Here is a 25797-nt window from a genome sequence, read left to right as displayed (position 1 = left end):
AGCGAATCAGGCAGCAAGCTTTTATTGGATCCCCTGATTAAAGTTTGAGCGAATCAGACAACCAGCTTCTACAGGGACCCCTAATGATGTTTCAAATAAATCAGGCAGCAAGCCTCTCTTAGAGCTAAGAGGATGCTTCTAGTAACTCAGGCAGCTAGCAGGTAGCTTCTCTTTACAGACCTTGATGATTCCTCGAATGCATCAAAAGTAAGTTTTTTCATGGAGCCTTTGACAATGATTCGAACAAGGCAGGCAGCAGGTTTCTTTGGGAGCCATTGACAGTGCTTAGAGCAAATCAGGCAGCAAACTTCTCTTGGGGCCCTTGACAATGATCCAGGCAAATCAGGCAGCAACTTTCCTTGAAGCTCTAGACAGAGCATCGAGTAAATATGGCAAAAATCTTCACTTGGAGCTCTTAGCGATGACTCGAGCAAATTAAGCGGCAAGTATCCATTGGAGTCATTGTCAATGGTTAAAGCAAATTAGATAGCAGTTCCTCTTGGAGACCTTGACAGTGGTTTGAGCAGATCAGACAGCAAGCTTCTCTTGGAGCCCTTGACAGTGGCTCAAGGAAATCAGGCAGCAATCTTCTCTTGGAGCCCCTGACAAAGGATCAAGAAAATCGGGCAGCAAGCCTCACTTACAGCCCTTGACAAAGCATCGAGTAAATCTGGCAAAAATCTTCACTTGGCGCTCTAAACGATGCTTCGCGCGAATCAGGCCGCCAGGTTCTCTAGGAGCCCCTGACAATGGTTTCGTTCTGAGTCCCTGACGATGCTTCCAGCAAATCAGGCAGCAAGTTTTTTCCAGTAAAAAGCACTTCACTGTGCTTAAGTCTTCTTCTCTCACCATGTATACATAATACATATAAATATAATATTGTTATAGGCTCATACAGAGTAACAAGTTGTTGAAAGACTTTACAGCCTCACTTTCCCTATGGTGACTGTGAGATTTCAAGTATAATGCAATGTTATTCAAGTAGAAATGTTGAACTGGGTGTTATATATAGTATTCTTTCTATTCCCAAGTTGGGACTCACCCGCAAGTTAAACTGAATGTTTTTTTACTTAAAACTTTTATTTTTCGAGTCGATTTAGTTTTGCGATTTTATGTTTCAAGTCAGTTAATGAATATCTTTTACCGATTTGAAATTTATTTTTTCAAGTCGGAACAATGATTTGGAACAGGAACTTCAAGGTTTAAATCAGTGTGTGATGTTTTTAGTGCTGACCGGAGTATTGATGAGGTTTTGTTTGCTGCTTATATCTTGAAACTGTTACCATAGAATTTTTGCAACTAGATGTGTGTCAGTTCGTTATTTTGTCTCACACGTTTTTTTATTATTATTTCTCATAATGACTCTTATTCCATAGAGTTAAACATTTCTGTAAGTACTTTACATAATGAAAGCTCCTGTATGAATGTGGGTGTGTATATATATATATATATATATATATATATATATATATATATATATATATATATATATATATATATATAAATATATATATATATAAACAGAAGTAGGCGACGGCCAATGGGACACATCAGCGCGAAGGTGGATTAAGTTTCCGTACTGGCTGTAGGCTCTCCAATCCCGAACATTCAAGAATAAGAAACCATTCAAAAAAAGTAAAACATATATTGATAGAAATAATTTCTGTATCATAGGCCAAACAAGCAATGCATGCGAACTGCCTATCCTGGAATCATTATTTGTTAAACAACTGGTTCCCCAGTTAAATACCCAGACCTCCTCCACTCAGCTCTACCTGAGTTAACTTTTTATTTATGCATTCTGTTTTCTGCCTTCTTGGTATAAGGTTGGTTAGCGGTCTTTGATTTTGCTTTTATGTCTCTTGTTTTTTTTGGTTTTTATTTTGTATTGTAACTGTGCTGTATTTTATGAATTTTATTGATTTTTAGAGCAATTTTTAAAATTTACTCATTATTTAACAGATTCCCTGATGATGTAATAAAGTTATCACGAAACGTTGGAAATAAAGAATAATGTTGAAATTAACGTTTCCATGGTCCACCTTCTGCTGCTGCTATATATATATATATATATATATATATATATATATATATATATATATATATATTATATATATATATATATATATATATATATATATATATATATATACATATATATATATATATATGTATATATATATATATATATATATTATATATATATATATATATATTATATATATATATATATATATATATATATATATATATATATATATATATATATATATATTATATATATATATATATATATATATATATATATATATATATATATATATATTATATATATAATCTCTCAGGACATGTGCATGTATGATATGCCTTTATGTAAAGTTGTTTTTGAAATTTAATATAAGCACACATACATATAATATATATGTATATACTCTATATATAATTATATATATGTATATACATATATATAATATGTATGTATTTATATATATATATATATATATATATATATATATATATATATATATATATATATATATATATAATATAAACACCTCCAAGTAAGTGAATGCTCCGAATCGTTCAGGCGTTTTGAAAAAAAGAGTAACTGCTGACACTAGTGCAAGTAGTGATTTTATTTTTAAAATTTCTAATTTTTATATAGTTCTGTTTTGAGTTTCCAGCTCGTTTGGTTGTTCTACTTGGGATTAAATGTTTTCATATGAGAAGTGATTAGTCAGAGATATATTAGTGGTCATCAAATACGATAGGAAACACTATTTACCGAGTTGTACCGTAAAATTGTATATAGTTCTGTTACAGTAGCTATTTCTCGCCATATTCTCAGCGTTCCCTGTGCAAACAGTTATATGTACATATGATTGCCATTTCCAAGCTATGTTCACCGGTGACCTAAGTTTCACTTCAAATGGTAATTTTGTAATTTTCTGCCCGTCAATATGAATGAGTTTCATCCATCATTCACTTTTGCTCCAAGTTCCACCTAGAGCACCAATTTATTTTTTCTAGAAAATTTTACATTTGTTTCGTGAAGATTCATCAACTTGAACTTTGGTCCGTAGTTGCCCAGCTGTTAAATCCTTATGCTCTATTTATTGAAGTTGTATTTCCACAATCCCCCACTTGAGTCCAAATTTTAAATTGCAAAGTTGTGTCAAATTCAGGGAGCGCTGATGAATATATGTTTCTTGTGTGATAATGTGTATATACTGTTGTCCTTGAAGAATGCTAATGATCTTTAAATATTACGGATTTTATTTCGTCATTCTTGCGTTCGCATTTCCAGTGGTAGTTGTAATCATCTCTTTGACTATCTCCGAAGTGTCTTCGGGGGTAGGGATTATGAAAGACATCGACTTTCTTGTCGAGGAAAACATGAGAGTTTTATTTTATTTATGTACAGTGTTAGTGTGATTTCAGTTATGTTGTAGTAAATAAGGTCATAGATTTTGTAGCTCTTATTTGTTGAGAAAAACTACAAAATGAATAAAAATGTTTAACGTTGGAAGACTTGGGGTTTTATTATTCATCTTCCCTAAATCAAGACCTAAAAGTCTTGCCCTAGAGTTCTCCACTGGCTTGTTTTTATAATTTATCTTAAATTCTGAAACGATTGCTTTATGACTGCGTCCACTAAAATTGCCCCTTCTGATACTACATATCCTTGTATTGCAGGACAGCGTGAAGTAGGTTACCGTTAGAATATGGCCTTTGGCAAAGGTCGGTGAGTTGGTAATAGTGTTTTACCTTTAGAGTGACGTGAACACCAGTCTAATAGATGGAATACACACATGGGCTGGCTTGTCCTGCGGTTGAGAGCTGCAGAGAAGGGTAAGAGTGGGACAGGAATTCCTAGAATTCTGGAATTGGGTGGTGTGAAGGTAAATGCCACTAAAAGTGAGTGTCCAGTAAGTAGGGAGGGGATTATTTTTTTTATAAAAGATGTAAGGCCTAGATTCAAAACAGACAGAGAATTTAAACACGGCATTTAGGGTCTACTTTAAGCCAGAAAGGTAGGGTTGTAAAGCTTAGCTTGAAACCAGGATAAAAGCAGCTTGGGGGAAATGGTGGAAGGTGGCAGATAATGCGTTTGACAAAAGAATGCCAATTAAAGCGAAAAAAATATATCGTATCTTAATTAGACTAGTGATGATGATGTAGGCTATGGTTCAGTAACATTGGCATTTTGAAGGGCGGAGGAACAGAACCGAAAGCGAACAGAAATGGGGAGGCAGAAGTGGATTTTGCTGTCTCGCTCTGGGAAAGGTTGGAAAATATAGAAATTTGGAGACATGTCGGGTTGGTAAAGATTATTGATATGATAGGAGAGTCGATATTCAGACGTATTGTCATGTGATAAAGATGAGTGATGGGGAGGGAATAAGAGGACTTCGGGTGGAACCTGTTAGGGGTAGACTTCCAAGAGGGAGCCAAAGGATTAGATGGTTTGATAAAATACAGGATTTGGAAAAGAAGGGTTTAACAGAGAAAGATGCTTTCGATAACAATACTTGGAGAAGTAATGAATTTATCACAGTTTAACCTTTAGATCACTCTCATCACAGTAGCATATCCCCTTCATCCTTGTTGCTATAGGACTCTCACAATTCCCAATATACACAAGCCAGAGGACCATACAGCATGACTAGCACTGTGATTCTGACTGGTAAAGACATTTTACAGCTATATTATGTGGTGTGATATACTCAAATTTACTTGGTCATCACATCCAGATATTAAAACCTCTAATAATTGTATTGTCCAAACACCATAGGCGGCAAGGGCTTATGTACTCGACTACACAGCATCTGTTTGCCTAACCTGGAATTTTTCGTCTTTTTCATTCTGTTATAAGAGTTCCTTTTTTTTCCTGTGATTTTTGCACTGGCAAAGTGCGTAGCTGTATTTAGTTACCATACTGAAATGCACGTCTATAAATGTACGCAACTTGAAGTGATTATGATTGTTAGCCTAGCCTAGCTTTGAATTTTTCTTTGAGTTCTGACACTATTTGTTTCCACTGCATCGCATTTCAAAAGTAAAACAACTTCATTCCCATAATGAACTACGAATAATCAAAAAAATGGGAAAAATCAAATGTTTGTAAGAGTTTGCGTTAATGTTGGAAATGAAGGCTAAGGAGCCGTTGCAGATACAATAACCTTCACACGAGAAAGTGGCAAGTGGCAACTGCATCTGTCAGTTGCCGTCACAGCACAGCTGAGCACTGATCACACATCGTCCATGTTTACCAACCGGTGAAGATGGATACTGGTGTGTGTGTGTGTGTTGGTATCTTCCATATTAGGAAATGAATATTGTTACTTTATTTGAGGTGTTCTTGGTTCAGTGCACTAGGACCCAAACTACTAATTGCTAGCCTCCTAGCCTAAGTTAACCTGAGGGCTGGCTGAATCAGGTAATAAAGGAGACTGTACGCCGCCATATTGGATTGTGTACTATGGCCCTACATAGGCCAATGGAGCTGGTGGAAACGGCTCACCCTTTGGCAGCTCGAACAGGAAGACAAGACAGTAGCATTCATTTTTTCTTGCTTCCCGAATAAAACAAAGAAAGGTAGGTACTACATTGTTTTTGCACAACAGAACGTTTGGGAATAGCTTATGTCAAATATTCAATTTAGCTCGGCTGGACAGTGGGCATGTAGCCTGTGTGACTCCTCCGTGGCGGTTTCTGATAGTTTGTAAATTGTCATACTTGACAAATATTACTTACAGTAACAAAGCCAACTTATACTAGTTGTACCATTGCCAGGACCGAATTCATTTTAACGATGCTTTCCCAAGTAAATTTTTATGACGGCATGCTGGGGAATATGATAAACTCAGGATCGTATTAGGTAGCCTAGTCTTGCTTTAAAAATCATGTTGAGCATTGCAAAAATATTTCAGCACTAATGGTCATTAAACTATATATTACACATCATAGACTTAATAGCATTGAATTTACAGGAATTTTGAATCATGCAAACTCGCCCTTGAGATCAAAGTAGTAGGTGATTCATTGTAAATGAAGAGACTTCCTGTGGAAGACCCCAGAGCAAAGGTAAAATTATTTGCATTATTTATTTATCTCACACACAATGATTTTTTTCACAGGAATGTACATTAACTGTATTTTGTCTGGTAATACTAGCCTAAGTGTCAAATGATATATATATATTGAAAACAAAATTTTTATAAGTATGTATTCATTTACATATTGTAAAACAAAGATCTTTGGTAATTCTAAGTTTGTCTGGTGAGGCTAGACTGTGGCAATTGAGGCGTTTCTATGTTATTTTACTTGTGTTTAAAGTCATATTTTGTCAGCCGGCTGTAAATATATATATATATTCACGACAAGCCCCCACCTCCCTCCATTGAAAACAAAATTTTTGGTATTTTTAGGGGTTTACTGGTATTTTGCCGTATTCATGGAGGTGGGGCTTGCCGCGGAATGCCGGCTTAGACCTACCCACGTTAGGTAATACAAGTCGTGTAGTCTTCAAAGGTCAAAAGCTTAGTTACAGCCGGCCGACAAAATATTACTTTAAATTCTTCTAAAGGAAGTAAAATAACATAGGAAAACGTCAATTGCCACAGTCTAGCTCACCGCGGACAGCCGGCTTAGAATTACCAGATCTTTTTCCTGGAAATGACTCTTCATTTTATATTCAGTGTTCAGGCTGTTGTCTACTGACAGTTGGTGCTTTCGTTTTGCTACTCTATCGAAGTAGCCTAGTATACTGTAGGCTGATTTCAGTGTTACAACAGCTAAAAAAATAGACAAGTATTGAACATAAAAACATAAACTTTTTACAAAGTTTGAAAACTTTATAAACCTTAGGTATTTTATTTTAAACCTCCAAACTTTATAAACCTTAGGTATTTTATTTTAAACCTCCAAACTTTATAAACCTTAGGTATTTTATTTTAAACCTCCACTCAATATCGGGGTTTTCATGCGGTAATCTTTTAATCTCCTTAACATGCTTGGCGAAACTCATGCACAGCTCTATTGCAGATTAACTGTTAGTGAGATATTTACTGACAAATGCAATTACCTACTTAGTGGTTTGTTTGTTAATGATAACATTGTCAATGGAAAGGAAAATTCCGAAGACATAAAAATTGTTAACCATTGGTTGAGTAAGTGTTTGGACCACCAAACTGTGATAGATAGATAGTTAGTGACTTAATATTTCCTCCAAGACCAGTGTTGACTGGAGGAGCTTTTTCTCAAAGGTGACTGATTATGCTTTTTCCAATCTAGAGTACGATACTATTGTCCCTGGTGTTATAGTAGAGATTGCTAATTTTCATACAGTCAAAAGGAAACTCAAGAGTTACCTTCACTGGGTGATATTTGGGTGTTTGGAGACACTGAAAGGGATTAAAAAAATAATTATTGTACCTCAAGTAGGGTCATTGGCTAGTCATTGTGATGCAACTGCCTTAGAGCCTTGAGAAGTATGTTAAGGCTGTCAGCACTAATATCAGCGATAAATGGTTAACCTACAAGTTTTTTTTTTTTTTTTTTTTTAGGTTACAATCACCAGGCTATTAATCATTCTGAAAAGTCTGTGGAGTCTCCAAAGCCCAACATTCTTAAACAAAATATAGAATGTCTGTGGAGGAACCTTTAAAGAATGGATTAATTGACCTAGTAATAAGTCGAGTATTTTCAACAATGCATTTCCTGGTTTATTTTTATACTGTAAATATCCTTGGAACCAGCTGCAACACCATTTCTTCATAAATGCTGATCAGCTGTACCATCCTCAGTCTGACATTCTGCGGCCTTAAACATTTAGGCAAGATCCAGACCTGTCTGACAATATCAATCCCATTAGTTCTCATTAGATTATGGTCAATATATTGCATGGTTTTCAACACTTGTCATGCACTTTGAAAGGACCTGGTGCCCTAAGTTAGATTAGGTAAAGTGTTGTATGTTTGGTCACAATCTTATTATTCATTTGCAGTGTCTAGGGATTTGCTCTAGCAAGGCTAGGACCCAGCGTCGTAAGGTAAGTTGGGGGGATCCATGGGGATACAGTCTGTATTCCCAGATTAGGGTAGACGGAGTTCTAGGGCTAGGTAAGAATGTGGTCCCTTAGGTTAGGTGTAGGGGTCTAGGGCTAGTTAAGGGCCCAGAGCCCAAAGTTAGGTTAGGTTAAAGCCATCCTTGTACTTTGTGTTCTTCCCCACTCAAAACCCTGCCTTCCCACTGTGGTTCCCTAAATTGTAGGATAATGGTGGGGTCCACCATCTCTAAAAGTACTCATTTGTTAACAAATCAAATGTTATAGATGTTCAGAGCACACATTAAAACTCAGGAGAATATTTCAAGTAAAAACACAATGATGTTATCCCATCTTTTTCAGTTAATTTAATTTTTAAACTTTTAAGAGGCTGTAATTAAATAAGTAAAATCTAAACTTTAATATTAACTAAATCTTCAGGCCAGCCCTGTGACAGGGTATGTATTCTGCTTAAGTACCTAGAAATGAGAAGGCATCAGGTGTTTTAGTTAATTAAAAAATGGGAATTTGTATCATTAGCTGTTAATGTATTTTGGTATACAGTAATTTAGTCTCCATCGATAAATTTAAGTGACACACATGTACAATATGTTCCATTGTGCAGACCACAATCTGAATAGATTACTAATGTTTAAAAAATTTTATAAAGCCCACAATACTTTTTGGTGATTAATGTAGGAAATACCTAGCCATATGTGGAGTGGTCACTGATCGTACTTACTCTGCAGTGCACTTTTTTTTTTTTACTTAGAATACTGATACATGAAGCTCAGTATTAAATGTTAGTTGTGACTCTAATCCCTGAATCCATTGATGTCTCTCGATGATGAGCTGTAGGCGTGAATAATAGTACCCCAAATGATTGTATCTGTTAGGGACTTGGGTAGCTAACTGTATACAAGAAGTCATTGCTTATTGGATACAGTGAATTACTCAAAAAGAAGTCGTACTATACAGGCATTACTGTTGCCTAAACCCCTGGTTAGGTTGAAAAACAGAAGTTGCCCTTAAAATTTTGCAGAGTATTTGAGAACTGGTAATAGTCTTTGACATTATCAGTACAGTAGTCCCAAAAGATAACATACACACTTTGTTGATGGTCTGTCTATCATTTGCAGCCTCAAGAATGAGTACTGCATCAATGAAATAGTGAATTGGCTGAAATGCATACTTTTAGATTCTGTGTGCACTTAAGGATACTCCTGTCACATGATATGGGTTTGTATGTTAGGAAAAATATAAACTTTTGCTGAGTCTGACATTTTTGTAGAATAAGGGGTGTCCATCCTGATCTTGATTATTTGTGAATGGACAAAGGATTTCTTGTGTTAAAGAAGCAAGGTTCCTTGGGTTGGTATTTGGTAGTGAGCTCACATGGAACTCTCAGTTAGGTGATATGTATGAAGTCCTTCGACTTTATAAGGGTTCTGTCTCATACCTCATGGGATGCTGTCAGCAAACAGCTACTGAAACTTTAACAAGGTTTATCTTACCAAATTTGTGCTGTGGACATGAGGTGTTTATATCTGCCTCTCCACATACAATAAAAAACAAAAAAACTATTCATAATATATACAGGAATCCAAATAGCCACAGGATCCATTCGATCTATTAAGAGTGTGTTGGTAGATGCTGGCAAGCTTCCGCTGGAGCTTCACATCCAGACCATGCTGGCTTGTAGCTATATTAGGTTCCAGAGGATTCACAGATCTTTTAACAGCAGTTGGCCCTTTTCATGCAGAACAAAAGAGATTTTGAATAAACTGAACCAAACATATTGCCATTTATTACCATGAAAATTTCCTACAATTCTTCTTGGCAATTACCACAAATTAAATACAGTGCTGTAAATTTCCAGATTCACAAAAGCAGGAGATAGATTGAGTAATGCAAGCTTTCTTTTTATGATAAGCTTTGATACACAGGGATGCTGTTCTCATATATACTGTATGCTGATGACTATAAATCTGAAGCTGGCATTGGGTTCAGAGCTATTTGCCCAGATACTAAATTCAGTGGCTCTTTGTACAGTGTTATCAATTTATCTTCAGAATTCAAGCAATTTTAATTCTTTTAAATGAAATTATAACTCGTGGCAAGAAAATACCATTACAGTATTAGTGATTTCCTGGGTGTACTGCAGTCTCTGGAAAGGTAAAATACTGAACACTCAGTTGTCTTAAAGAAATTAATTTTTTGTTGGACACCAGCCCACAAAAGTATAATAGGTAATGAAAGGGCAGACAATTTGGCAAAGAGCATTGCATCATATGCTGTAGGGAATGAATCCTTTGGCATTTAGAGATTATTTCCAGCAATCCCGATGAAAGAAAAGGCCCAGCAAATCAAATGGGAAAGTCTGGTTGGCAGTAACCAGAAAGTGTTTTAGATTACCAAGCCAACTGTCCCATGGGTCTACAATCCCATAGGGGGATAGTACCGTCAGTGCACCTCATGCAGTGCACAATAGGCATTACTTCAGGTTCTTAGCATTGTCCCTTTAGCCCCAGTCTGCAACTCTACTGTCTCCATTCCTTATTAAATATCTTCCATCTTACTTTCCATCATCTAACAGTTGATTCATAGTGCAACTGTGAGGTTTTCCTCCTGTTACACCTTTAAAACTTCTTTTACTCTCAGTTTCCATTTCAGTGCTGAATTACCTCATAGATCCCAGCACTTGCCCTTTGGCCTAAATTTTATATTCCAGTACAGTATTCCAGTGGTTCTACAGTAATATAACAAGGAGATGAGAAAGGGTTGTATGCCATTGGGGGGTTGTACACACACTTTTGACCCATGGATTTCTCATGGACAAGAAATCCGAGTCACCAGTGAAACCTTTTCGGTCCCATTAACTGTCAGTGTTTCATTCTCTGTGACTTGGACAGAATATAATTCCTTTCTGAATATTTTGATGGTAATGGCAAATGCTTCATCTCCAGAATGTTCAGAAAGTAAGTAAACTGTAACCACTGTGATATTTTTAAGTTTGTAGAAGGAATTGTACACCTTAAAAAAATATAATTAATGATGGAATTGAGTAACTGTAGGCTTAAGTGTCCAAAGAGCTTTTATGATTTAAATTTGTTTCATAACTCATGAATTTTTTATTGACTATAATTTTATAGCTTTTATGAATTATTGATTTATGATAGGTGTGCACCTATAATTTTGAAAAAAAAAAAAAAAAAAAAAAGTTGATTTGACTAGCAAATTTTTAGTTGATCTGACTAGCAAATTTTTATTGTCACCAGTTGTGACACTGGGTAAACTACTGTGTTAAAATAGTCATTTCTAGATTTTGCTTGTGTCTTCAGAAATGTTAATATGAAAGAAATTCTTTTTTAATGTGGTACGGTAGGCATTCCATTTCCTGTAAACCTAAACTGAAAAATGTATCTTTGATAGATAATAGAAAGTTGTGTATCAAAGAAGCTTGCTTCATCTTCGTTGGCAGTTACAGTGCTCATCACACTGAATGCCTGAGCTCTGCTCATCACACTGAATGGCTGAGCTCTGCTCATCACACTGAATGGCTGAGCTCTATTACATCCAAAGGTAATCATGTGTTCCTGCTTTAGATTTTCCTTGGTTTTGAGCATGGAATAAGTAAACCTACACACCAATCTGGCAACTGTCTTGACCTTGTATTCACCCTGTATTCATAGATGTTACAGGGATTGCATCTTTTTGAGTAGGTTTGACCTTGTATTCATAGATGTTACAGGGATTGCATCTTTTTGAGTAGGTTTGATCTTGTATTCACCTTGTATTCATAGATGTTACAGGGATTGCATCTTTTTGAGTAGGTTTGCCATCGGCTCACCTGATCATAGTTTAACTAAGGTTAATGAGGAGATGGATGAGGTTGTTGTTGATCTTAACTTTTTAAGAAAGGTATACTGGAAATCCCAGGCCAATTGGGATGGTATTCACTGTGACCATATTGAGCTCAGTTGGAGAGAAATTCATAGAAGTTTGAATGTTATTAAGTGTGTAAGTGATCATCTTAGCACCACTATCAAGAGAATTCCTTCTAAAATTCCTCAGGTCTTGTCTTAAGGATAAGCCGTGGTTTAATGCCTATCATGAAAAACAAGAAGCTTATCATCTGTGCACTTTAGGGGGATAGTGCCATCAGTGTACCTCACACAATGCACTTTAGGCATTATGGTTAAGGTTCTTTGCAGCATCCCTTCAGCCCCAAGCTGCATCCCCTTTCATTCCTGTTACTATACAGTACCTCCTTTCATATTGTCTTTCTTCCATGTTACTTTCCACCCTCTTTTAACAATTGTTTCAACATTATTTTCAGCACTGAATGATGTCATAGGTCCCATTACTTGGCCTTAGGCTAAATTTTATATTCCAATTTTCTTAAGCTCAGGTAATCTATTGGAAAGCTTATATTGAGGGTGTGAAGATCATCATACTCTCCAGTGGTGAAGACCATTAGTACAGTAGTGGTCTACTCTTGAGTCATCACCCCTTGGAGTTTATTCTAGCATGACTCTCCTTGTAGGATCTGACAGAACTAATGTTTATTGCCCAAAACAGAAGGCAGATCTTTTGGCTTAAGTCTGTGAGCAAACAATGTAGTGAGTCCTTGCTTTTGCCTCAGTCATGCTTTCCTGAGCCAAATTGTGTCCAATGGCCTTCATATCTCTAGAGGAGTCAAAACTTTGGCTCTGAGGATTGACGTTTATGGTGGCTTAGGTCCTAACAGGACCTTTCCAGTCTTTTTTTAAAAAGACTGCTGATTTCATTGTTCCAAAGATTACTATATTTTCAGGAAGTTAGTGGGACTTGGAAGTTTTCCTTCTGTTTGGAGGAAGGGCAACATTGCTGCATTACCTAAGGGACAAAGTCCATCCTTATGCCCCTCTGCAAATAGGCCAATTTCAATTATACCCTTGTTTTATATGTGGTTTTTGAGAAGCCACTCATAGAGTCGTCTTAGGTTTGTTGATGATGATAACCTGCTACTGTACCAGCATTACAGTTCTGGTTTTGTAAAGACTTTGGTACTTGTAATGCGCTCGTCAACATAAACTGTCTTACAGCGTGCCCTTGATGAGGATGCAGAGGCACACATGGTTAGTTTAGATTTTATTGTAGCCTCTGACCATGGGAATCACAAAGCACTTATGTACGTGTTTAAACCATGGGGAATTGATGGATCTTTTCTTAATATTTTAAATGAATTTTTGACAGGCCAGTATAGTAGCTTTAGTAATGTCACTTCAGGTGTCCCTCAAGGTAGTGTTCCTGAATCTTTGCTATTGGGTAGTGGGTTAATGTGGCTAAAGCAACATTCACTTCAGAGTGTGATGTCTGTCTATAGGGTTAGGGTAGAAGACTCTCTAGCCTTGGCAGGCAACTTTTTTAGGACGACACTCCAAAATCAAACCAGTGGGTAGAAGGGACTCTTCAGCCTTGGTAGGCACCCAGTCAAAGAGAAGGTTACTCTGAATACAAACGTTGTTCTCCAACCTTGGACTGTGCCATAGCCATTGTACTGTGGCCTTCCATGGTCTTGAGTATGAGTTCCATTGCCTGAGGGTACAATCAGGTATTTTTCCTCTTTTTCGTTCACTTAAATTTTTTTTTTTTTTTTTAAAGTGTGTAGGACAGGTTGATGAGAAGGCAAAATTTGCTTGGTTGATTAGTTCAAATAGTTCAAATGAAAATTATATACACCATTTTTATTGAGTCTTTACCTAATCTGTTCCTTCTGAGTGTTTTGTTTCTAAATTCATCGTGACTGTCTTCCCCAAGTTGTTGTGGCAAACCTGGCGGATTTCTTTTTCCTTACAAAATGTGCCGGCCCACCTTGTCAACCAGTTGCTTCTGGCACTTTTTTTAATGTTTATTTATACTCTCAAAGGAATTTGTTTTGTAAATAATGTAAATATTATTGTTGTTGATGGTACAGCATTGTTTTTATTGTTCTGTTGATTTTTACAATGTTATGTTGTGTCTATTTATTAGTTTTGTTACTGATTTTATGTTGTTAATTTTAATTTTTTTAGGAGACATTGAGCTGAACCCTGGGCATGTTACTCATTACAGTAAGGAAAATTGCTAAGCACTTTCCTCAAATATTTGGAGCCTAAAGTCAAATTTCCTTCTTTTCCAGAGTTGTGCCCATAACTACGATCTGATGTTTTTATCTGAGACTCTCGTAAGTAGTAGCAAGTCAAAGGTTGATTTTTAATCTGTTCCTTCTGAGTGTTTTGTTTCTAAATTCATCGTGACTGTCTTCCCCAAGTTGTTGTGGCAAACCTGGCGGATTTCTTTTTCCTTACAAAATGTGCCGGCCCACCTTGTCAACCAGTTGCTTCTGGCACTTTTTTCAATGATGTATGGCAATGTTTATTTATACTCTCAAAGGAATTTTTGTAAATAATGTAAATATTATTGTTGTTGATGGTACAGCATTGTTTTTATTGTTCTGTTGATTTTTACAATGTTATGTTTTGTGTCTATTTATTAGTTTTGTTACTGATTTTGTGTTGTTAATTTTAATTTTTTTTGGAGACATTGAGCTGAACCCTGGGCCTGTTACTCATTACAGTAAGAAAAATTGCTAAGCACTTTCCTCAAATATTTGGGGCCTAAAGTCAAATTTCCTTCTTTTCCAGAGTTGTGCCCATAACTACGATCTGATGTTTTTATCTGAGACTCTCGTAAGTAGTAGCAAGTCAAAGGTTGATTTTTAATCCTGGGGTTTGATTGCCAACTTTATTTATCCGCCTAACATCCAACATGAGCAAGGTATGGCTGTGTACACTAAGTATGGATAACCTATTTATGAACAGAAAAATTTGGAGTATAGTTGCCATGAAGTTCTTTGTTTTAAAATTTTCAATAAGTTTTACATGTGTTTGCTGTTTACTGCAATCCAGATATTGACGATTCTGTATGTGACTGTAATTTGGAAAGGATTAGTGTGGCTCAGTCACAGGATTCAAAAGTTTCATTTGTTATTTGTGGAGATTTAATGCAAAGCGCAGCGATTGGCTAAATTCAAACTCCACAGATCAACAAGGCTGGTCTGCTCGAGTTCTCTGTATCCTCCAATTTTGTCCAGCTAATCGTTGGACCCAAACACATTTCTGTTAATAGATTAGGCCTTATATTCACAGATGTTTCAGCTATTGTGAAATCAAAGGTCTGTGCATATACAGGCACTTCTGATCATTGCGCCATTGAGATGGACATATCTGTCAGTCAGTATATTCCCAATTCCACCATTGGAAAAATGGTCTGGCTGGAATCCAGAGCCAATTGGGATCGCATAATTGAAGCTTGTCAGGCATTTGATATTTCAGATTCTGTATTAGATCCTGAAGAAGTTAAATGAAATGCTGATGGCTATTTTAATAAGATATGTCCCTAGAAACGTCATCAAATTTAGGACAAATGACCAGCCATGGTTTGATGATACATGTAGATGAGCCTACCATGACAAACAGGCCAAATTCAATGCACAGAGACAAAATAGTTCAAATGAAAATTATATACACCATTTTTATTGAGTCTTGCCATGCTGCGAAAGAACTTACCTTACAGCCAAGAGAAATTGCAGTAATTCCTTACAGAGAAAACATGAAGGAGTTACTCAGTCTTATCTGTGGTGGATCAAATTGGCATCATATATCTTCGGGTCAGGCGTGTCTTCCATTCCATCACTACTAGCAGATGATGGTAGATTGGTTACTGGCCCTAGGGAAAAGGCCAAACTGCTTCATTGAGCTTTTGAAGCAAAGCAATCAGCTGAGGATGTCCCTCTCCCTGACACTTGTCATCCTGAACCTATTCTTACAAAATTTCCATTTCCCTCTAGGGATGTTAAGAAAATTCTGGATAATCTTGATAGCTGGAATGGAGAAGATCCTGACGGTTTCTTCCCTTTGTTTTAAAAAAAAAAAAAAAAAAAGTTTCTAGTGTGTTTTGCCCCAAGATTAGTGGATTCTAAAGACTTTTATGTCAATGTTAGTATTTTTGCTGATGAGTGCAAGCTTAGTAATACAGCGCCTGTTCCAAAAAGTGGCCTATCTGCAGACTGCAGTAACTACAGGCCATTCTTTATTCTCCCTGTGCTCTCCAAAGCTGCTGAAAAATTATTTTTATGCTAGAGGATTGTTAGCTGTAGTCAGTATGCATACAGGAAGCAGGTAGGTACCTGTGATGCTGTGTTAGACTTGACATGCCATTTGCAAGGGAACCTTGATAAGGGTTTTTAGTGCATAGTAATTCAAATAGATTTTAGTGCTGCTTTTAATTCTTGGAGTGGGTGGATATTTTTTAGGATTACTTCAAGATTTCCTTACAAGTAGGCAGCAATGAGTTGCTGTGGATGGGATCTTCAGTGAACCAAGACCTAATGTGTCTGGAGTTCCACAGGCAGTGTTCTTGGTCCACTGTTATTTTTAGTATATACAAGTGATATGGTTGTTGGCCTTGAAAACAAGATTGTTCAGTATGCCAATGATGCAACACTTGTGCATGTTGTAGTAAAATCTCCATTTATGAGAAATGAAGCTGTCCTCAGCCTTAATCAGGCATGGCCTAGATGAGGGAATGGTGTAGTCGGTGGGGTATGAGGCTGAACTCTGGTAAATTGAAAACACTATTGATTAGCAGATCTCATACTGATTTCCAGCCCCATTCTCCCCTTCAGGTGGATGGAACTTTGCTGAGTGAGTCTGAAGCTTTAACTATTCTAGGTGTAACTTTTCACTTGTCCAACTTTTGAGAAACATCTAATGAAAGTTTCAGCAAATGCTGCACGAAAGTTAGGTATTGTTAGTAAGGCCTCATATATTTATAACTGTGATAAAATCAATGCAACCTGTTTTAGGTCATTTGCATTTCCTTTACTAGAATACTGTTCTCAGGTATGGTAGTCTGCTTCTGCCAGAGATTTATCTCTTTTAGATAGTGGTTCGTGGTGGTAGGTTTCTATTTCCTATTAGTAGCAGTTATGACTTGGACCATCGATGGATGGTCTCGTTTGTCACTTTTTCATAAGTTGTATTTCAACAGAGATCTTTCATATTCACAACTGATCCCTGATACCCTTTATCTGCCGAGGGCAACTTGATTCAGTGAACAGCAGCACCAATTTGTAGTAAATGTGCCTCGCTGTCAAACTTCTCAGTTCCAGAGGTCCTTTATTCCTCACACTGTTGAACTGTGGAGCAGCCTCCCAGAGGATGTCGTGCAGTTGGAACTTCGGAAGTTCAAGCGAAGATGCAATGAATTACTACCCTAATACTATTCTCCTTTCATTTTAATACATTTTTATCTATTAATTTATTTTTTTTTATTTTTTAACAGATGGGATCTCATTTCTTTATTTCCCTTTACTTCCTCTTCTTCCTAATGAACACCATCTTCTTTGGAAGCTTGAATTTCAAGTCGGTGGCCCCTGTGGGTTGTTCCATACGAATAGGTTACATCTACTGAAGAACAACAACAACAACAGTGACATACGGTAAGGTCTGGAGAACAAATTGACAGCTTATACCAATGATGCTACTCTTCTAGCTGTTGTTCCTTTTCAATGCCTTAGGTCTCTGGTTGCAGAATTCTTGAATAGAGATCTGGCAAGTATTCATGACTGGATTGGGCTTTGGGGCATGAAGTTTAACCCTTTTAAAACTCAAAGTATGATATTTAGTCGATCCAGAACACTTGTGCCTTTGCATCTTGATTTACATTCAAGTGGTATGGTTTTAGATGTCAGTGACTTTTTTTTTTAAGGTTTTAGGTGTAACTTTTGATAAGAAATTGACTTTTGAGAAGCATATACATAATATAAATTCCTCAGTATCTCAAAAGTTGGTTAACTTGTGGAATGTTTCATGATGAAGCTAATACATCGAAGTGTTTTCACAGTTTTCTTCCTTGTTTGGAGAACTGTTCTTCAGTATGATTATTGAGTGCTGACTCTTATTTCAAACTCCAGGATAGAGTTATATCATCAATCAAGTTTATTTTGCTAACTCCTTACGTTGGCTTGTGACATAAACATGACTTCTAGATGTTCATTGCATAAAATGTACTACCATGACAAACATCCTCAGCACTCCTCTTTACCTGACCTGGGTATTTTTACTCGACTCTAGGCAGGCTGCTGCTGCAAACAGTGTGTCATTTTCTGTTAGCAAGTTTAATACTTCACTTTTTGCTAAGAGTTTTATTTTGGCTATAACTGAAATGTGAAATAGTTTACCTAGTGCAGTTGTGAAACCTTTGGACCTCCAAATATTAAAGTGAAGCTTTATTCTGCCGAAGTTTCCTGAATTCAGGTGCATGGATTTTATTTTCCATTCCCTCTTATTTATTAATCACCTTTTCCATTACTTATCTCTCTCCATGCTAATTTCCCTCTGAAGTCTCTTGGGTTTATAGTAAGTTGACTTTATCCATAAGGGTTTTCAAATGAAGATTTGAAGGAAGAGAGGAGAAAGAAAGAAAGAGAAAAAGGAAGGCAATTCAAGTTTACATATATTTTGTAACTATTAGAACTGTTATGGCATTCATGGCTATGTGCCCTCTTAGAAAGAAATAAAACAGTACTGTAATATGAAACCCTGATTGAACAAACCATACAGACACTTTAAACCAAACTGGGAATGAGAATACACATCTAGAGGACAAATGGGGATATAATCTTCACTCTCTTGAGAAAACTGTACTAAATTCTATTTTCCACTAAAGCAGACACCCTCTTTGGGTATTAGTCAGAAGTATAACAAGAGGTTTGTGTATTCTATGAATGGAGGTACTGTATTTTAAATATACTCTTCTTTGGTGTTTTGAGATGTCTGTATGTTATGTGTAGGAAGAGTTCTGGCTTAGGCAATTTGTATTCAGGTATGTATTAACAGAAAATGAAAAGTCCAAGTCAGAACAGTAGTTATTAAGGCAGAACAGTAGTAATTAAGGCCAGATTTTTTTTTTTTTTTTTTAATTTCAAGACGTATGAAAGCATCCAAATTACATTAAATTTATATTTGTCATTTTCTTCATTACAGGGTAGAGGAAGATATCAGTACAGTATACTATACTGTTCATACTACTGTATTCATCCTTGTCTTCAGTAACCTTCAAGTTCTCTTCTGTGGCCATTCAGTTCCCAGAACAAAAACCACGATTGAAATATGACTCGTGTCTCAAGTTATGAGTTGAATTTTGCTTTGTCCTCTAGTGCAGTGGACAGCATGGAAACAAATACAGGACTATTTAGTTATAGTACATGGACTTCGTGCAAATGTTGTATAGAGACACACACACACACACACACACACACACACACAACCATTCTTGTATTCTTGTAAGGAGATAGGATTCAAAGCTGTCCTTAAAATCAGATGGTCATTATTGAATACAGTAATGGGGTACTAGAATGAGACCACTGTGTCACACTGCTAGACTCTTCAGACTTCCTTCGGGGATTGTTTTTTTTAATAAGAATTATAAATGGAACAAAGCTAAGTTAAAGAGGTTAGAAGAAACCAAAGGGGGTAGATGAAGAGTGCAAGACAGGGCATTGCATCTGGGGCTAAAGGAACATCAAAGAGAATCTTGATTACCATCTCTATTGTGATGGGGCCAAGCTTATACCTCCAGCATAAATTTACTTCAGGTCAATTATAATTTCATTTGTTGTGTGTCCTATAAATGGTGACTTTGGAATAATTTCTGTCTGTATGAGGAGTTTTCTCCATTGCCTTGTACAGTACTTTGTACACTTTCTGCCAGAATAAGTATTGTGATGAAACATTACCAACACTATTTCTTGTTCCCTTTTCCTTTGTAATGTTCCTTTTAATTGCTGGTGTGGGTACTCTTCTCAGTGCTTTCCTGGGGTATACTAATACTGTACTGTATACAGTATATCTTCTTTTCGTGCATGATTCCTCTTATGTAGTTGTTAATTTTAACAGATATCTTAACCTTCCTCCTCTGTATTTTGCACTTTGTCATGATTTACTTGAACCTTTACATGAAAGTGGTGTAATACTCTCCCATTATTCTTTCAGATACAGCTTTAAAGTGTCTTGCACTACAGTATTTCCTTGGTTGCTTCTGTATAACTTGACATGTATTTTTTGACATATTTCTTGGTGGTTATTTGTTTCCATTGCATCTATGCTATGCAGGGTATTCTGTCATGCTGGTTAATGGTCTCTTCAGCTTGTTCCAAAGACATAATGTTTTGTGTTTTTGTTTTGAACAGGCATTTGCTCCATGTATTCTGGCAAGTTCTCTAATAGGCTGTCCTCTTTTTTCAGAATCTTCCTTTTTCCATTATCCAGTTATAATGTAAAACAGTGCACTTTATTAAATATAATGTCAATTTTGCTAAAGAAGTGGACCCTTTGGCTAGCCCATAAGTGTCAAGTGTTTTGGCTCATTGGCATGGTTAGCTATAGTAATACAGGTAATAATGATTTAAGAACGTATCCTTGGACAAGCCCTGTTAGGTTCTAGTAGTGTTACTTTGTGGTATTGTCTAGGTCTTGTAGAGCATAATTGTAAAAGTGCCATGTTTTACTTTTTTTTTATGGAATATATTGTTTTGTTACCTGATTCTTCATTTGTTGTGTGATGATGTTTTCTGGCCCTTTTTTTATTTAAAGAAACAATTAGCATTATTGTTGTATAGTTTAATTTTTACTTGGACTCTTGGGTACATTTTAGTAATGTCAGTAGACATATTGATAGTTGTTGCAAAAATTATGAATGATTTAACTGTTATGTTGTGTTTTTCATATACTGCATATGCCGGCGTTTAAGGCTACCTTTTAACCTTAAAAAATCACCCCAAATTAGGAGGTCGTCTTATATGCTGAGTATAAAAAGCAAACTTTAAATTCTGCTGAGATTTTTAATGATAGGCTAACTCTTGAGGTGTCGGTAGTTGTGTCAAAAGTTAACTACCATCATAACTATCGACACTGTAAACAAAACAAGTGTAATAATGGTAAAACCTGTAGGTAATTCAAGTGAATCACTAGTGACACAACTATCAATACTGTAAACAAACACCATAATTAGACGTTAGGATGAGAGAGCTCTTACTTTGTTATTAACTTTATCCAGAGTACCATTATTAGGCAATAATATTAGACAATTTTGTTATTGATACTTATTATACAACGCCCTTTTAACATTGATAGATAATTTGAAGTTATCAAAAGGGTAAATTGGGGTAGTCAAACTTTCTTGTTTGTGTTTGTAGTTCCCAGTCGTGCTTGACTTACGAGGCTTATTGTTTACTAAAGCTAGTATTTCCTTGGTAGTATTTTATAAAAAAAAATACTGTAATGGGTTTTGTGATATTGTTAGTTCCCCACTTATCCTAAATATCTGGGTCCTTTCCAATTTTAAAGGAATACATTCATGTGGATCTACTTCCAACATATATTACTCTGCCAATAGTGACATCACAGGTGTTAAGCATTTGTCGTAATGTTTACTGTATATTTTTCCTAAGGAAATACAAAAGTAATTTTTCGTAATGGTGAGCTTTGCCAAACATTTTAAAATCTTGAAGATATTGATTTGATACATTTTTGGTACAATAATTCTATAATTATTGATTTTATTTATGTACCAACTACTTACATCAGCTAATAGTGTCATTTAATATACTAAATTGGGGGTCGTCTTATACGGCGAACAGACCCCTAAACCTATATTTTTATATGAAAAATGGGGGTCATCTCACAAGCTGAGTCACCTTATACGATGGCATCTACGGCTGTCATCTACTATACATTTTTGGCTTGATGGGTCATTTCTTCCATGTATGTATTTAACATTTATAAATTGTGTGGTAATTTGTCAGTGATTATGGTTTTTAGAAGTATGTTATCACCTGTCAAGAATGGATGAAGATATATCTTGCTATTTTGTTTGAGATTTTAGGAGTATTTCTTGGAGCAGCAGCAGATTGTGTCATCTATCTAAATGTTTTCTTTGTTTTATATTCGCTTTTGTTTATTCTCAGAGCCATTATTGTGTGCTGTGTGACTTAATAGACACCATAATCCACTGCAGAATAGAAAACACCAGGCCCCAGTACCCAGTAGCTGGCTCATGTGTGCAACTACCCTCGGAGTTGTATGGTTACCTAATGGCTAACTTCCTATTTCACCATCTCAGACTGATTTCAAGCTTTTTTGGATTTCAGTTATCTAGACCAGACCCAACTTCCTTCCAAAACAGGTTCTTCTCAGAATAGACTTTTTTATGCTTATCTAGACCAGACCCAACTTCCTTCCAACACAGGTTCTTCTCAGAATAGACTTTATGCACCAAGGTATTCCCATGAAAATTTTACTCCCTCTCATTCTTCTAATGCTTTGGCCTTAGTAGATTTGATTGGGAGTTCAGTAGATTTGATTGGGAGTTCAGATCTTGTGATTGATTTGGATGCCCCTCCAGGAGGGTAGGGCTGGCCCACCTTGTACTGTTTTTTTCAGGAGGTGACGTGCAGAAGATGATCGAGTGTTGGGGACCTTTTGTTTCACTGTTTGTCTTCCCCCACTCCAGTTTCATCTGCCATGACAGTTTCTAAGACCACTGTCTCGGTGGTGTCATCTCTCTACAGCTGGAGCTTCAGTCTCCTTAGCCTCCTCTCAGCTGTCGACAATGCTTGCTGCTCCCGGCTGTGACTCCCTTATCCAATTTGTTTGCGGTACAGTCGAAGGTATCTTCATGACGAAGCTCGGTCAACTGGAGGTTATGGCATCCAAAAAGAGACGTCGTAGATCCTCCTCTTCATCAACTTCCACTTCGTCTTCATCATCGGCCCCCGTGTGTTCCTGTCAGACATTGGAGGAAAAGAGACTTCGCAGCTCCTCCAAGTAAGAAGGTATGTCTCTTCCTCGGAATCTCACTCTTCATCTCCTGTAACTGTCCTTTGTTCATCTAAGCACGTCCATGCTGAACCAGTTTGTACTTCTACTCAAGTTACCTTTCAGAACCTTTCTTCCATCAAGGGATATGTATGTGTTCCTCCTACTATTTCCAATGCTCCTTGACCAGCTGATGACATGAGGACTGTCAACCCTTCAACCGAGCTCCCCCTCAGAAGGCTTCTGCTTCTCCTCCTGTTCCAGTTTCAAGTCCGTAGGAAGGATGACAAGGCCCTCATCAAAAAGTCTTAAATTGCTGGATCCCTCTCCCCGGAGGTCTCCTGCTCCTCTTGTTCATGTCCCATGTACTGAAAGTCCTAAGAGATCATGCGACTTTTCTCGTACTTCGTCTTCACATCATCGTTCCTGATCATGTTTCCCTAGAAGGTACTGTGTTTGGCGTTCCTGCTCACATGGACAAGACCGTGATTCATGCTCCTGTTCACACAGCCGTGATTGAGCAACTCATGTTAAGTTGCTCACACTTATGTGATCGCGACTCACGCTCCTGTTTGCATGGCCGTGACCGAACTACAAGTAATCCCAGTCCTGCACAGCATACTGTTAAAACCACATTCTTTATCTCCTTATGAGCAGCGCTTTCATTCACATCCGTGATCAAGATACACACTCCCTTCACGCGGCTGTGAATGATCTTTGCACCACAGGAGTCCTTTGCGGCCTCATAACCTGTCACGACATTTGCCATTTCATCATGATTCTTGTTCCCATTTCCGAGGGCATGACCAGGACCAAAACAAAGTTCCATCTACTTCTAGAGACGTACAGGCTCCCAAAAGAGTTTTAGGCCCTGAAAGAGCCTATGCTCCAGTTTCAAATCAGGACGTCTCTGTGCCTGACTTTACCGACAGACCAGATCGTGACTCTCGAGGACAGGAGGTAGAGGATGCAGACCATTAAGAGTTCTTGTCTTCCTACGCTGAAGTGCTGGAATTAATACGTGGTTGTAATGGCTTGACTGAAGAGGCTGTGGCAACAAATTCGGATTTATCTTTGGGTATCAAATCATTCCTAGGCCCTAAGAAAGAATCAAAAATGTCCCTGGGGTTGCCATGCTCTAAACTTGCCAGAGGAATTCTTAAGCAAGTGAATGGGATAACTCCTTATGTTCCAGTAGATCCCTCAAGTTACTACCTCCACCTTTTTCCCCGGCTACTACAATGGATGTTTTACAGCTACTACAATGGATGTTTTACAGCTACTACAATGGATGTTTTACAACAAAGTCGACCCAGACCTAATTTAGTTAGGCATAGGAATATCGTTGGACCAAGTTAAGGTAGAGGGTACTTCTTTTATATTTCAGGAATTGGTAACAATGGAGGTACGGCTTCATCAGCTTTTCAGGCTATTTCTTGGTTAGACCTTTGATCAACTTCAGTGGCAAAGATATCCTCCACTGCTATGGCCAAATCTGCAGACAGTGCAGACTTCGAGGTTATTACAGTCTGGTGGGAAAACCATCTTATGCTTGTCCCATCTAACGGCTAATATGTGGGCCAACTGGCTACCTAAAAGAAGATATTCTGGGTCTTCAAGTTCTCAAAGTTCGTCAGTGTGGATTCAGTGTTAGCCTTAAGGAATGGGGATATTTTACCTTCTACATCTGTTTCCAAAAGACCAGTTAGATTCTGAAGTCGATAGACGAAGAGCTGATAATAACGACACTGGTGCAAAAAGCTGTCACAAAATCATCCGTCCCTTCTCATGGTAGTACATCCAAAGCAAGACCTCAAACATCTTCCTACATCTCACCAAAGAAGACTCAAGTTACGACAGTTCAACATAAGGCTCATCAACCATCTCCTCCTTTGTTCAAGAAAACTCCTTGGCAGTGACCCTTTCAGCCCTGGGAGAGGAGGCAGAGGCAGGAGCTGGGGAGGTAGATGATAGGAGGGGCACCCCTCCCCTCTTGCTGCCATCAGTTGCAGGTTGCCTGGCAAGCCATTGGGCAACTTGGCAGCAGTTCAGGGCAGAGTACTGGGTAGTAGATGTCTTCGGGCGAGATATCTACTCCCCTTCGAGTTTCCTCCCCCACTCTCCCAAGGGTCCACTTCTCCAATCAACCTACTCTCTAGGTTGGGCAAAACATCTAGCCCTTCAAGGTGAAGTGGAGATGATGATGGAAAAAGGAGCCGTGGAGATTGTGAAGGAAGCATCTCCAGGATTTTACAGCCGTGTCTTTCTGTTTCCCAAGCTACAGGCAATTGGAGACTGGTAATAGACCTATTGACCCTCAACCTCATCAGAAAGACATGGTTCAGACTGGAAACTCCTTGTACTGTTCTTCAAGCCATCGGGGAGAACGATTTCATGCTCACACTAGATCTGAAGGATGCATATTTCCAATAATCAATCTTCCCGGAAGTATCTTCGCTTCAGTCTGGGAGAGATAGTTTACCAGTTCAAAGTTTTTAGCTTGAGTCTACTGGCCCACAAGTCTTCCCCAGAGTCTTCACCTTAATTTTGACATGGGCACATTCTCAAGGAATACAGATCTCGAGATACCTCGACGACTGGGTGGTGCTAGCAGATTCTGCCTTCTTCAATTTTGTCACGACTTAGGCATCATGATTAATTTGGAAAAGTCAAACCTCACTCCATTTCAAAGATTTCTTTACCTGGGTACGATGACAGACACGACAGTAGCATGAGTATTCCCTTCGAAACAACAGCTAAAGAAGTTTAGGAACTTCGCCCACCTGTTCCTCTCCAAACAGATGCAACCTGCTCATCAGTGACAGGTCATTCTAGGTTTCCTGTCAT

The 25797-nt window shown here is 37.4% G+C and overlaps 1 long non-coding RNA gene across 1 annotated transcript; it reads left to right on the top strand.

The window, feature by feature from the left end:
* The first annotated feature begins 3633 nt into the window (after positions 1–3633).
* Positions 3634–22224, top strand: LOC136839419 (uncharacterized). Its single transcript, XR_010853318.1, has 4 exons — positions 3634–5598; positions 5994–6087; positions 14211–14255; positions 19120–22224. It is a non-coding gene; the product is annotated as an uncharacterized lncRNA (long non-coding RNA).
* The last annotated feature ends 3573 nt before the right edge of the window (positions 22225–25797 follow it).

The sequence above is a fragment of the Macrobrachium rosenbergii genome, chromosome 6, assembly GCF_040412425.1.
Source record: "Macrobrachium rosenbergii isolate ZJJX-2024 chromosome 6, ASM4041242v1, whole genome shotgun sequence".
Classification (NCBI taxonomy): domain Eukaryota; kingdom Metazoa; phylum Arthropoda; class Malacostraca; order Decapoda; family Palaemonidae; genus Macrobrachium; species Macrobrachium rosenbergii.
Note: the sequence above shows the minus strand (reverse complement) of the source record. Positions and strands in the feature narration are given on the sequence as shown.